The following is a 13,303-nucleotide window of genomic DNA, read 5'->3' on the forward strand; positions in this document are numbered from 1 at the left end:
AATATTATTGGTTTTTTTCTTTGCTGGTCTATCATTATCAGACTGTTGTGTTTTATTGTTGATAATATTATTGGTTTTTTTCAATGCTGGTCTATCATTATCAGACTGTTGTGTTTTATTGTTGATAGTATTATTGTTTTTTCTTTGCTGGTCTATCATTATCAGATTGTTGTGTTTTATTGTTGATAATATTATTGGTTTTTTTCATTGCTGGTCTATCATTATCAGATTGTTGTGTTTTATTGTTGATAATATTATTGGTTTTTTCTTTGCTGGTATATCATTATCAGATTGTTGTGTTTTATTGTTGATAATATTATTGGTTTTTTCATTGCTGGTCTATCATTATCAGATTGTTGTGTTTTATTGTTGATAATATTATTGGTTTTTCTTTGCTGGTCTATCATTATCAGATTGTTGTGTTTTATTGTTGATAGTATTATTGGTTTTTTCTTTGCTGGTCTATCATTATCAGACTGTTGTGTTTTATTGTTGATAATATTATTGGTTTTTTCTTTGCTGGTCTATCAGTATCAGACTGTTGTGTTTTATTGTAGATAATATTATTGTTTTTTTTTCTTTGCTGGCTTTATGAATATTGGGAAAAAACTGAATACTAGTTAACACGCAGTTTTCCCCTTTTCCCCGAATTATAAATAAGCCAGTTACATAATACTTTATAAGAGAAGAAGTTTTATTCCAAACTAACTTATTCTGTTATCTTCAGTTGTGGCCAGGCGTGGCCTAGTGGTTAGCCCGTATTGTCAATCCGGGGATTCATGGTTTGCAACCCGTTGTCACAAAAATCGGCTCTACACTTTGGGGCCGTGGCGCTCTACGAGAATAATAGTCCAATCCTACTATTCAATTGACAAACGGTTCAGGCTTTTATAATTTTTTTAAAATACCCATCTTTTATTATTTTAAAATTTTTAAGTTATTTATTTTCTTTGCTATGCTATGTTCTATATTTCCAATAATTCGTAACATTTGTATTTTTAATCACCAGCTTTATTATATTGTTTAATTCTCCTAGTTCTATCTCTGACGTTACGTTTTGTTTTATTTCAAAACGTTCCTGTAATTGTCATTAACCGACAGGCTTGTTTCTGGTTTGAAAAAGAGTGTTTTCTCGAAACGTCGCCAAGTTAATAAATTACTACCATAGTTTTTAAAGGTAATTTTTCGCTAAAGGTCTAATTTCTTTATTTTATCACCTTCATATATTTCTGCTTATTTATCTACTGTTCAGTTAGGCAAGAGTTGGCGGTGGGTGCTGTTTATGGTTTTAGTTCTAGTCTTATAAGTTCAAAATTAGGAACAGCTAAGCAAAGTTTGCCTTTGAGTTTGTTTGTTTGCTTGGAATTAAGCACAAAGCTACACAATGGGCTATCTGTGCTCTGCCCACCACGGGTATCGAAACCCGGTTTCTATCATTGTAAGTAGGCAGACATACCGCTGTGCCACTGCGGGCTGCCTTTGAGTAATCGTGTAACAAGCAAACTAGTTTACTGTGCACATTCCTATCTATTCAGTCGTTGTAGCCTATCATGCCATTCCTATCTAGTCAGTTGTTACAGCCTATCATGTAATTCCTATCTATTTAGTTGTTGTAGCCTATCATGCCATTCCTATCTATTCAGTTGTTACAGCCTATCATGCCATTCCTATCTATTCAGTCGTTACAGCCTATCATGCCATTCCTATCTATTCAGTCGTTTCCACTTATTATGCTGTTTCGGTCCCTCCTCTTTCTGACTTTCATTACGCTAGTCTTGCCTCTAAGAATGTATTGTGTCCATTGTTGTCAAGCGAACAGTCTAGAAACGTATCTGGAATACGAGTCTCTTAGATTATTTGTTACTTCGCTTTATGTTTGTCGTTTCAGCTGTTGCTGAAGAATGATCCAGAATACAACAAATTCTAAGAAATCTTTAGGTTTGTTTATATAATTGAGAATGATAAGCGACGAAATACCGAGTTCTATTTGTCTACAAAGCCAAGATTGACACTAACGATCGTTGTTAGAACGGAAACACAGAAGAGTTTACTAAAAACACATCGAAGATAAAAGTTTCTGTCAAAAAGGAATGTAACCAGATACCTCTTTCTATCAAATAAACCTGGATGTGTCAGCTTCAAGTTTGTTTGTTTTTTCAATCCACGATCTGATTTGTAATGTACGCTATTTTATAGTAAAATGATAAAGCTGAGACAAGAGGGATAATCTCCGAGTAATCGAAAACAAATACTGATTTTAATATTCTCAACTGAATGCCACTAAGCGTTGGTTAAATTTTCTGTTCGTCTGGAATATTGATTGAATTTTTATCAAGTTTGACCAATTCTAAATAAAGAGATTGGCGTATATTTCTAGCCATTAGTAATGGTGAATTACATGTGTGAGGGTACCAAACATAACACACACAATATATATATATATATACAACCTAAACATCAATGAGATTCACCTGTGTTTACTTATATATATATAGTATAAATTATAAATTAGTAATTCAGGTGTAAAATATTATATTTGAAAGTATTTAATATTTTTACAGTTTCGCCAGTATTGAATTACAGAGAAAATAATTAATTTTATAAAAAATACAATATATAAGATCGTCTGCCACTTGTAGTGCCATCTAGTGGTAACTATGTAATTGTGAATTTTTACTCTAACCTAAAAACTAAAAAGAATCGCCAGTTTATAAAGGTGGCATTTTAAACAAAAATAGTAAATTAAGATTGTGTACTTGATCATTGTCGTTTGTGTGACACGATAGCTTTTGTAAGTGGCGCCATCTTCTGTAATAATATTTCGGTTAGTGACGTGAACGAACTTGTTCCTGAATAATGTAAACATATTTTCTAACGATACTTTCGAAAAACGAAAACATTTCTATTGGACAATTTTTTATGTTATCGACTTATTTACGAAAAAAATAATAATTTTAGAGTAACATGAGACATTTTAGTGTATTTTACAGTAAAATAACTTGTCGGTATTAAAAATAAATAAATTAAAGTGATAACAGCTCATTTAAAACAACATATTAAACACAGGGCAAACAGATGATTAGAAATAGTGAGCGTTTATTTGTATTAGTGCAAAGCTACCCAATGGGCTAATTAGTGCAAAGCTACCCAATGGGCTAATTAGTGCAAAGCTACCCAATGGGCTAATTAGTGCAAAGCTGCACAATGGGCTATTTGGGCAAAGCTACACAATGTGCTAATTAGTGCAAAGCTACACAATGTGCTAATTAGTGCAAAGCTACACAATGGGCTATTTGGGCAAAGCTACACAATGTGCTAATTAGTGCAAAGCTACACAATGAGCTATTTGTGCTCTGTCTATCACGGAGAATTGAGCCCCGGATTTTAGCGTCGTAAAAAGGTGATAAGAGACGAACTCAAACGATGTTTTTTCCCCACGTTCATGTTAGTTTGTCCAAAAATAGGTCTTTATTTTGTCTCCCAAAGAAGATAGAGAAAACAAACATCCGAGGTTAAGGCGAGTTTTATCAGAAATCTTAGGCCTAATCTTAGGCCTATTGGTTTCTAATGTTTAATTAGCTTTCGGCGCTTCAGCCGCAACCATTAAAGTAATATACTTTCACGTGATATTTTGTCTCTCCAACTGAAGAGTTCTGATATTGCACGAAAGGCCTCTTGGGCAGTAACTTGTGAGAGACAAAAGATAGATCCAAAATGATATTTTGACGCCTATGATTTTAAATCCCCAATGGACAAATTAAGAGGAACGTGCGAAAATACCATCTTCAGTTAATGTGATTTTTATTGAATATTTGAAGTCTATTGGGTTTTAATAATAATATGCATTATTGAAATATTATAATCACTGTGCAGCTTTGTGCTTAATAACCAACCAACCAACAAATGATTACTTCGGTTAATTTCATTATGTTCTAAGCACTTACGAAAGTTGTTTTTGAGAATTTTTATAAAATTTTCAGCGCATCGTAATTTTATATTTTTTAAACACGTTTAATATGTGGATTTCAAGCTAGACAATTTACAAAATTCCTGTAAACCGCTAATTAAAATTTAAGATTTCCTAAGTGTATGCGCGGACGTCAGGGAAAGCGACGATGGATAGCCTAAAAGCGTAGCGTGTAATCTGCGCGGACGTCAGGGAAAGCGGCGATGGAGAGCCTGAAAGCGTATCTTGTAAGAGGAAACAGACATTCATTATTGCACGCGATGTTTCCCTAGCTAACCTGTTGACGTAACAGTATTATAGACATTTTATTGCTGAGTAGCAGGCAGAACCTGCTCTTAGGGTATTAGAAGGGAGTTTTAAAGGATGAAACTAATCTAATACACAATGATAAGGGTACGTATATTCCTGTTCTGGAGATCTAAGCATGAAATAAAACTAATTATAGCTAACTTCAATCTTCACGTGCGTTAGAACGTGTCTTAAAACTACCTCTTTTAGAAGAAGCATTTAAAGATAACGATGTCTTATAACCACTTAAAAATGTCATTAGAAAGTGTTAGTACGGATGTTTTCAGTTACTAGGTATTAATCTTTATAGCTTCTAGATAAATTAGTTTAAAATATTCGTGCTTCAAGAAAGATAAATAACCTAACTATTTTATCCAAAAAATACTGACTTCAGTTTGTTGTAGTATTAGTAAGGAAAGTGAAGATAAAGGGGTTTGGTATTTATAAAAGGGAAATATGTTATTTCAGTCAACAACCCTATAAAAAGTCATTTTTAAAACATGAAACAAGTGTGACAGTCTAGCCATCCAGCCATTTTATGGGTAAAGATAACGTAAAAACTATATAGGCATAGACTATGAAAGTGCAAGTGCTAAATTAGAAGTCAAATGAAACAGGTGTGTCTCTTACAGCCAAATAATTTATCACATGGGTTGGGGGCTCAGCAGTAAGTCTGAAGGTTATAACGTTAAAAACTGGACTTCGATGCAGTAATGATAGGCCGTTATGTATCTTTAATCTTAACAGCAAATAAGCAATTTTGATATTATTAATATATAAGAAAGCAATGGAGAATGGATAAAAAAATGCTCTATACAGAGTTTATCTTTCAAAAAATAAATAAATAAAGGAACCACTTAATGACATTAATTATCATGAAACTACCTTCAGTAGATGAGAACTGATAACATTATTTATCATGGATCTACCTTCAGTAGATGAGAACTGATAACATTATTTATCATGGATCTACCTTCAGTGTATGGGAACTGATAACATTATTTATCAGGATCTACCTTCAGTAGATGAGAGCTGATAACAATATTTATCAAGGATCTACCTTCAGTAGATGAGAACTGATAACATTATTTTTCATTCATGGAACTACCTTCAGTAGATAAAAGCTGAAGACATCCTTTCTAAACTACTAAGCTCTGAGGACGACATCCTTTCTAAACAACTAAGCTCTATGGACGACATTCTTACTAAAGTACTAAGTTCTATAGACGACATCCTTACTAAGCTCTATGGACGACATCCTTACTAAGCTCTATGATATCCAATATAATTTGAAGCTGCACTTCTCTACGTTGCCTGACTATTTTAGGGTAGTATAATTTAGTAACCGTGATTAAGCCTTAATAACCTTCTATATAATTATTTTACATTGATATAAGCTGTATGTTACATCAATGTATAAAATTTCAATGCGAAACGACAATGAAGTTGCAGGGCGTTGTTAATGTACCTCGTCTGAGAAGTTTTCTGGACGCCGTTTCGAACAGTTAGCACAGATCTTCATCAGAACCCGATGAAGATTTGCGCTGTCAGCCCAAAACGTCATCCAAAAATGTTCTTATATAGACGAAATATATCAGTAACTCTTTCACGTGTACCCTTCTCTCACTCTTCTCTCAAGCAAGAATGACAGTGAACGTTATAGACATTTCATAAAGCCCTGGAAGCTGGTTGAAAGATTTATTATCGGTAGTGGTGGTAACCAAGTTAGAAGGATGGCATATAAACCTTGCTGTGACTCTATGATGACTCCAGTCAAGTTAGAGGGATGGTGTATCATTGTCGTGACTCTTTGATGACTCCAGTCAAGCTAGAAAGATGGTGTACCATTGTCGTGACTCTATAATGACTCCAGTCAAGTGAGAAAGATGGTGTACCAGCCTTGCTGTGACTCTATGATGACTCTAGTCAAGTGAGAAAGATACTAGCCTTGTTGTGACTCTATGATGACTCTAGTCAAGTTAAAAGGATGGTGTACCAGCCTTGCTGTGACTCTATGATAACTCTAGTCAAGTTAAAAGGATGGTGTACCAGCCTTGCTGTGACTCTATGATGACTCTAGTCAAGTTAAAAGGATGGTGTACCAGCCTTGTTGTGACTCTATGATAACTCTAGTCAAGTTAAAAGGATGGTGTACCAGCCTTGCTGTGACTCTGTGATGACTCTAGTCAAGTTAAAAGGATGGTGTACCAGCCTTGTTGTGACTCTATGATGACTCTAGTCAAGTGAGAAAGATGGTGTACCAGCCTTGTTGTGACTCTATGATGACTCTAGTCAAGTTAAAAGGATGGTGTACCAGCCTTGCTGTGACTCTATGAGGACTCTAGTCAAGTTAAAAGGATGGTGTACCAGCCTTGCTGTGACTCTATGAGGACTCTAGTCAAGTTAAAAGGATGGTGTACCAGCCTTGCTGTGACTCTATGATGACTCTAGTCGAGTTAAAAGGATGGTGTACCAGCCTTGCTGTGACTCTATGAGGATTCTAGTCAAGTTAAAAGGATGGTGTACCAGCCTTGCTGTGACTCTATGAGGACTCTAGTCAAGTTAAAAGGATGGTGTACCAGCCTTGCTGTGACTCTATGAGGACTCCAGTCAAGTGAGAAAGATGGTGTACTAGCCTTGCTGTGGACAGAGAAAAGATAGTCCAATGTGTAATGTGAGCGGAAGATAGGTCCAGTACGAAATAACATTCCACTAGAATGTAATACAGAGCAAAGATAGTCCAATGTGTAATGTGAGCGGAAGATAAGTCCAGTACGAAATAACATTCCACTAGAATGTAATACAGAGCAAAGGTAGTCCAATGTGTAATTTTGAGCGGAAGATAAATTCAAAAGAGGAAATAACATCCACTAGAATGTAATAATCGGTAATGATGGTTGACAACCGTATCACGTAAATTAATATTTTTGAAGAACGTGTTCTTGTTACTTTGAATGATGAATTGCTTTCCACAGCCACCATGTTCAAGCTGATGAATTAAGGGCCTAGGGCAGGTGGAAACTTTTAAATGAGGAAATTACGTGGTGGTCTATGACGCTGCGTGTGTGTTGATAACTTTCCTTATTTTAATTAATTTTAAAACAATAATTAAAACAAAAAAGTAGTGACATCTAATCAAAACATTTTAGATGTACAAAAATAGCCAAGTTAGGTTAAAGGGATCATCCATATATGGATGTGATATAAATAAAAAAAAACAATTTATATAAAAGAGCAAATTCTGCAAAGATGTAACGCAAAAGTGAATAATTTAAACAAGGAAAACTGATGCGTTGGCCCCTTTTCTTCTGGCAACTGGAACAAGCAGTAGAATGACTATAAAAGGGGGACCGTTTTACACAACAGTTTCTTGGCTGTATTCTAGCTTGACCGTTTTACACAACAGTTTCTTGGCTGTATTCTAGCTTGACCGTTTTACACAAGAGATTCTTGGCTGTATTCTAGCTTGACCGTTTTACACAAGAGTTTCTTGGCTGTATTCTAGCTTGACCGTTTTACACTAGAGTTTCTTGGCTGTATTCTAGCTTGACCGTTTTACACAAGAGTTTCTTGGCTGTATTCTAGCTTGACCGTTTCTTTACAAATAATATGTTTTGATCAGATTTAAAGTCTCTCTATATAATTACTAGTGTTTTGAATGAGCAAGCGAAAGATACATGTTGCTGTTTTTTAAAGTTGTTACAACTAGCCTGAGTTATTAATCCGTACTATCAGAACAATTTTAAGGATTTTGATATCTGTTAGGTTATATTTGTTTGCTTCAGAACCATCGTTAAAGCTACTCAAAGGTCATATTTAATTTAAAACTTATAGATTAGAGGGAATGCAGCTTCTGAGTCGAATAGTGAGATAACACTATCATTCCTATTGCACACCTAAGGCATCAAAGTGCGTTTTTTGTGCAAAGTGCCATGATTCACGAACCCTTGGATTCACCGTCCAAGCATGTTTACCATTGAGCCACACCTAGTCCATAGGATTTTATTAATGCCAGTAATTTCTGTAATAAACGACAGTAATTTACTCGCTGGATATATATATGTATATTGTGTCTTTGTATAATTTATATGTCACGTTTTTGACGTTCGCTTTTCCTTCAACATACTTTGTAAATTTTTTTAAAAAACGTTTTGTTAGTTTGTGGTTAACCTGCGCTCAGTTTTTTTTTGCATTACAAGCCCTCACGTACCCCTGTTAGTTCCTTACATTTTCAGTCTGAAGTGAAAACTAGAATTTTGAATATGAACGAAATAGAAACAACCAGGAAGATTTTATATTTTACTACAGTATGCGTGTGTGTGTTTTGAATTTCGCGCAAAGCTACACGAGGGCTATCTGCGCTAGCCGTCCCTAATTTAGCAGTGTAAGACTATAAGACTAGAGGGAAGGCAGCTAGTCATCACCACCCACCGCCAACTCTTGGGCTACTCTTTTACCAACGAATAGTGGGATTGACCGTCACATTATAACGCCCCCACAGCTGAAAGGGCGAGCATGTTTGGTGTGATAGGGATTCGAGCCCGCGACCCTCAGATTGCGAGTCGAGCGCCCTAACCACCTGGCCATGCCGGGGCCCCTACAGTATCTTACAGAAAAGGTATCTTCTTAGTTATCCCGGACTCCATGTTATTTACGAGAATCGTTATTGAGGTGAAACAAACTTGTTTCTAAACGAACCACACAATAATGGTTTTAATTCTGAAACTAATTAGTGTAGTCATATATCCAAATATACCCCAAAAAAAACAGCAACAAACAAACAAGAGAGAATCCTCAATAGCCGCAGCACTTGACATTCTTTTAGGCAGGATTAGAGTAAATTCATCTATGAGACCTGTTTTTCCTTTTTATAAGCTATATTTTTATGCGCCAACAATACAAAGTCTGAAGCGCGCGTATACCCGATTCGATTTTATTACTCACCAGGATCTCTACCAGCCTACCCTCAAATTGAAATTATTTTAAGCAGGATTAGATTAGATTAAACTAACATACGAGACCTAGGTGCGTGGTCAAATACATCAACCGAAAGGGTTTGACCTCCTGAGTCCAAAACTGTTATTAGATATCAAAAATGTCAAGAGATGACGGTGCTATGAGATAAAAACTTTGTACATGAAAACTCAGAGTCATTCTATGTGCTGATATTAAATAACACCGTATTTATTCTGATCACCGAGTTACACAGAACGTGACTTTATCAAATGGAACTGACCAAAGTTTTAACGATCACATGATTAAGTTTTGATGAAAATAGGCGGATTATTATTAATTCAATGGCTCCGGTCTCAGCAGTGTTCAAAGAAATAAAAAGTGATTGATTGATTGATTTTGTATCTTGTTCTTTCCACATCATTAACTTTAGAACAACCCAATTTTGTGCTTTATTTAGCTTTATCATCTTGAATGTTACAGTGTTCTCATCATATAGTATCACCATAGCAATACAATAAAATTTTCCATAACGTTTGCAAAAGAAAAAAAAATAAACTAACAAACAAGATACATATTTGAATAATACTTTTGAACGTTCTTTATCAGTAGTGAGTGTGACCAACTGTTTATAACGAAGTCACTTAGTGTAAAACTGTTATACGTGTAAAAAAATGTACTTAACTCTGAAGATAACCACTAGGAATATGAAATTAAAGAGAAAGTTATAATCACTGTTTAGTAAAACAAGTTTTACTTTTAAAGTATAAACAAGAGACAACATACTGATGTGTGATTTAAAACGTGTTCTGCTAGCTTATGGACAGACAACTAGTACTTACTTAAGACAAGAAAGTTCGGGTTTCTGCTTTGTAGGTCTCTCTTTGTCCGCTTGTTGTCTCTCGGAAAGTCTTTTGCCTATTGGACACGGTAGTTGTCTTTTATAGGCAACCACTCTGCTGTGACAGAAGCTCGCGCCTTCATCTTGACGTCATAACCTAAGAAAAAGACATTATGTAGTTGGTTGACCAAATCTTTGGCTCCGCCTTATGGCAAACCCATCTTCGACTTTTCGCCCCCATTATGGGATTCTAGGATCAATGTTTCTCCAATAAAAACCCACGTTAAGCGCAAAACATAATAGAATTAACGTCATGAATATTTGACGAAAATAACAAATTCTGCCATAAGCATTAACCTACATGTAAAGAACAACATGCATTTTAAAACTGAAAATAATTGACGTTACAGTTTTCAGACCTATTATCCAAATTTAACTAAAAATATCAAAATGACGCTTACTAAAGGGAACGAACTTTGAAAATAAGGTATGAAATTAGATATTACATAGTAGACTGTCCATTATCTATCTTCAGCCATACGTATAATCTTCGTGTTTAAGCACAATTTTTCGATGCCTTTAAAACGTATTTCGAAAATAAACGTACTTAGATTGGAGCTACAGCTCGACATAGAAACCACTAATATATGAAATAATATGTTCACCCATAATAACAATACAACCGTAGTTAAAAACAGTTAGAAATTCTCGTCCAATTACTCACTATATTTGATGCCTGTGTTATGAATGTTTTATTATCATTAAACAATCCCTGTAAAACTGCTTTCTCTGCATAACACTCTTGTTATGTGGTAGAACATTCAGTTAAAATAAAATAACCCCTGTAAAACTGCTTTCCCTCTAAAATAATTTTGTTATGTAGTAAAACATACGATTTAAATAATAGATTATCAATACACATTCTTTTTACAACACCCCTGTCAAGACTACTTAACCTGCATGACAACTAAGTTATGCAGCGAAAGCACAATTATCCCCTGCTACATCTCGTTCCAACGATGAACGAGATTACTTCTTTCTTGTAAGCGTGAGAGTAAGATACGTGAAACGATACTTTTAGCTACTAGTTTATAAGTTCGTCATCTCCATGATGTATTACATCTTATAGAGATTCATACTTGTATAACACTAAGCTGTATCTCAGTATCTCAATAAGAAATGTCAAGGAAACGCTTCTTTTTCTTAGTATCTTAAATTTCAAAGTTTTTTTTTTACGTGAGAATATTTATTGTGCCAGATCTAACAGTAGAAATAGGCTTGAATAATATTTATATGTGAAACGAAGAGCGTTTGTCTTCTTGTAGTCATGTCACTATTCAAAGTAGCAAGACAGACGGACAAACAAATATTTCGATTAATTTTGTTTTGAAGCACACATTTTGTTTTCTTCTTTGACATCACTAAGAAACTTAATAATAATATTTTCTGGAAAACTCTGGAGATTAAAGTAACTTGGATTTATTACCTTAAAATATTTGATTCAATATCGGTCTTTCACTTAACCTAATGTTTCAAATCTAGTATTTCAAATTTAAACCTTTGAAGTTTCAGTCTAAAGAATTATAATACCAAACGATATTGGAACAGTGCACACAACACACGTGTATATGAATGAACTATGGTGCTTTATTGGCGTAGTAAGACTTCACGATATAATGAAAAAAGTTAGTATACAGAAAGAGAGTGAATAAGTTATGAAGGAGATTCTTTCGTCTAGTTTCTTCACGCCTTTCGTATGGTTTCTATATTGCTCTTACCGAATCTTGTAACGCTCTGCATGAAGAGTCAGAAATAGATATGTTGCTCATCGTACTTCCAATTCCTTTTGTATTGACATCTTGCTTGTCTTTCCTATGTAGGGATGGATTTGTCCTAGTGGTATCATGCTGAACTGTGAATCTGAGGGTTCATGGTTTGTGTCCCATTGTCGCAACAACGTGCTCCGTAGTTTTTGGCCGTGTGTGAGAAGAGTGACAGTAAATTCCGCTATTCAGTTAAAGCTGGCAGTGGTAGCTTCTGCCTTCCTTCTAGCCCATCTATTCAAAGTTAGAGACAGGTATGTGCAGACAGCCCTTGTGTAGCTTTCCGAAAGAATCGCAAACACAGAGGTCTTTTCGAATCCAAAGTTTGGGTGATTTCCTCTTAAACTGGTAGGTACGATAAATAGTTCTTATTCTGTTGTAAAGCTTGATTTGTCCCCTATTCCTAAAGAACTTAACTCTGTTCACCAAACGTAGTCCACTTATTATTATTACTTGAATTCTAATGGGGAATAACAACCCTCATTATATCAAAGAATTTTCTTTACTTTTTAGATATTTTATAACGCTGGATCGGATATGCCACTTCTCATTATGTTGAGGACCTTAATGTAACCCTTGAGTTTTCTTTATAAAGCTGAACGTTATCGGATATGCCACTTCTCATTATGTTGAGGACCTTAATGTAACCCTTGAGTTTTCTTTATAAAGCTGAACGTTATCGGATATGCCACTTCTCATTATGTTGAGGGCCTTAGTGTAATCCTTGAGTTTTCTTTATAAAGCGGAACTGGATCGGATATGCCACTTATCATTATTGTATGGCGAGAAAGCATCATATTTTTTGATCGTATATATATCTAATGATTGTATATATATATATGTATGTATGTGTTAAATATTTAATTTGTCTTGCACCAGAGGTGATATTGAAAAAATAATCTGTGTCCTATAGATCTAATGCATAGACATCATATTTCTTATTTTTCTAGAAGATTGGTTTAGATTATAAATATCACTGGCCATCTCTTGAGGCGTTGTTATGTTCATTGCTTTTTTCCTAAGACGATGGTAAAAATTAGAAATATCACTCTCCAATATACTGAGCATTCAGTTTTTTTTTTTTCCTTTTCTACTTATGACAATGGTTTGGTTATATTGGAAATATGAGTTTTCATTATATTGTCAGGACTAAAACTTATATTAAAAATCAAACTTCTCTTTATATTTAAAAAATTGAAATATTTCTTGCTGTTTTTTTTCCAGGACCATGACTTTGACTTGAAATATCAATTCTCATTATGTTGAAGGACCTGATGTATTTGTTAATCTACCTGTTTGGCCCGGCATGGCCAGGTGGTTAAGGCAATCGACTCGCAATCTAAGGGTCGCGGGATCGAATCCCTGTCACACCAAACATGCTCGCCCTTTCAGTCGTGGGGGCGTTATAATGTTACGATCAATCCCACTATT

At 34.9% G+C, this 13,303-nt stretch overlaps 1 long non-coding RNA gene across 1 annotated transcript in view; it reads right to left on the minus strand.

Annotated features, from left to right (window-relative positions):
• LOC111083686 overlaps positions 1-10,154 on the minus strand; it is a 27,951-nt gene extending 17,797 nt beyond the window's left edge. Inside the window, exon 1 of the long non-coding RNA XR_002609187.1 lies at positions 10,051-10,154. This is a non-coding gene — a long non-coding RNA (uncharacterized LOC111083686). The remainder of the gene's footprint in view (positions 1-10,050) is intronic.
• Between the last annotated feature and the right edge of the window lie 3,149 nt (positions 10,155-13,303).

The sequence above is a fragment of the Limulus polyphemus genome, unplaced genomic scaffold (assembly GCF_000517525.1).
Source record: "Limulus polyphemus unplaced genomic scaffold, Limulus_polyphemus-2.1.2 Scaffold10673, whole genome shotgun sequence".
Classification (NCBI taxonomy): domain Eukaryota; kingdom Metazoa; phylum Arthropoda; class Merostomata; order Xiphosura; family Limulidae; genus Limulus; species Limulus polyphemus.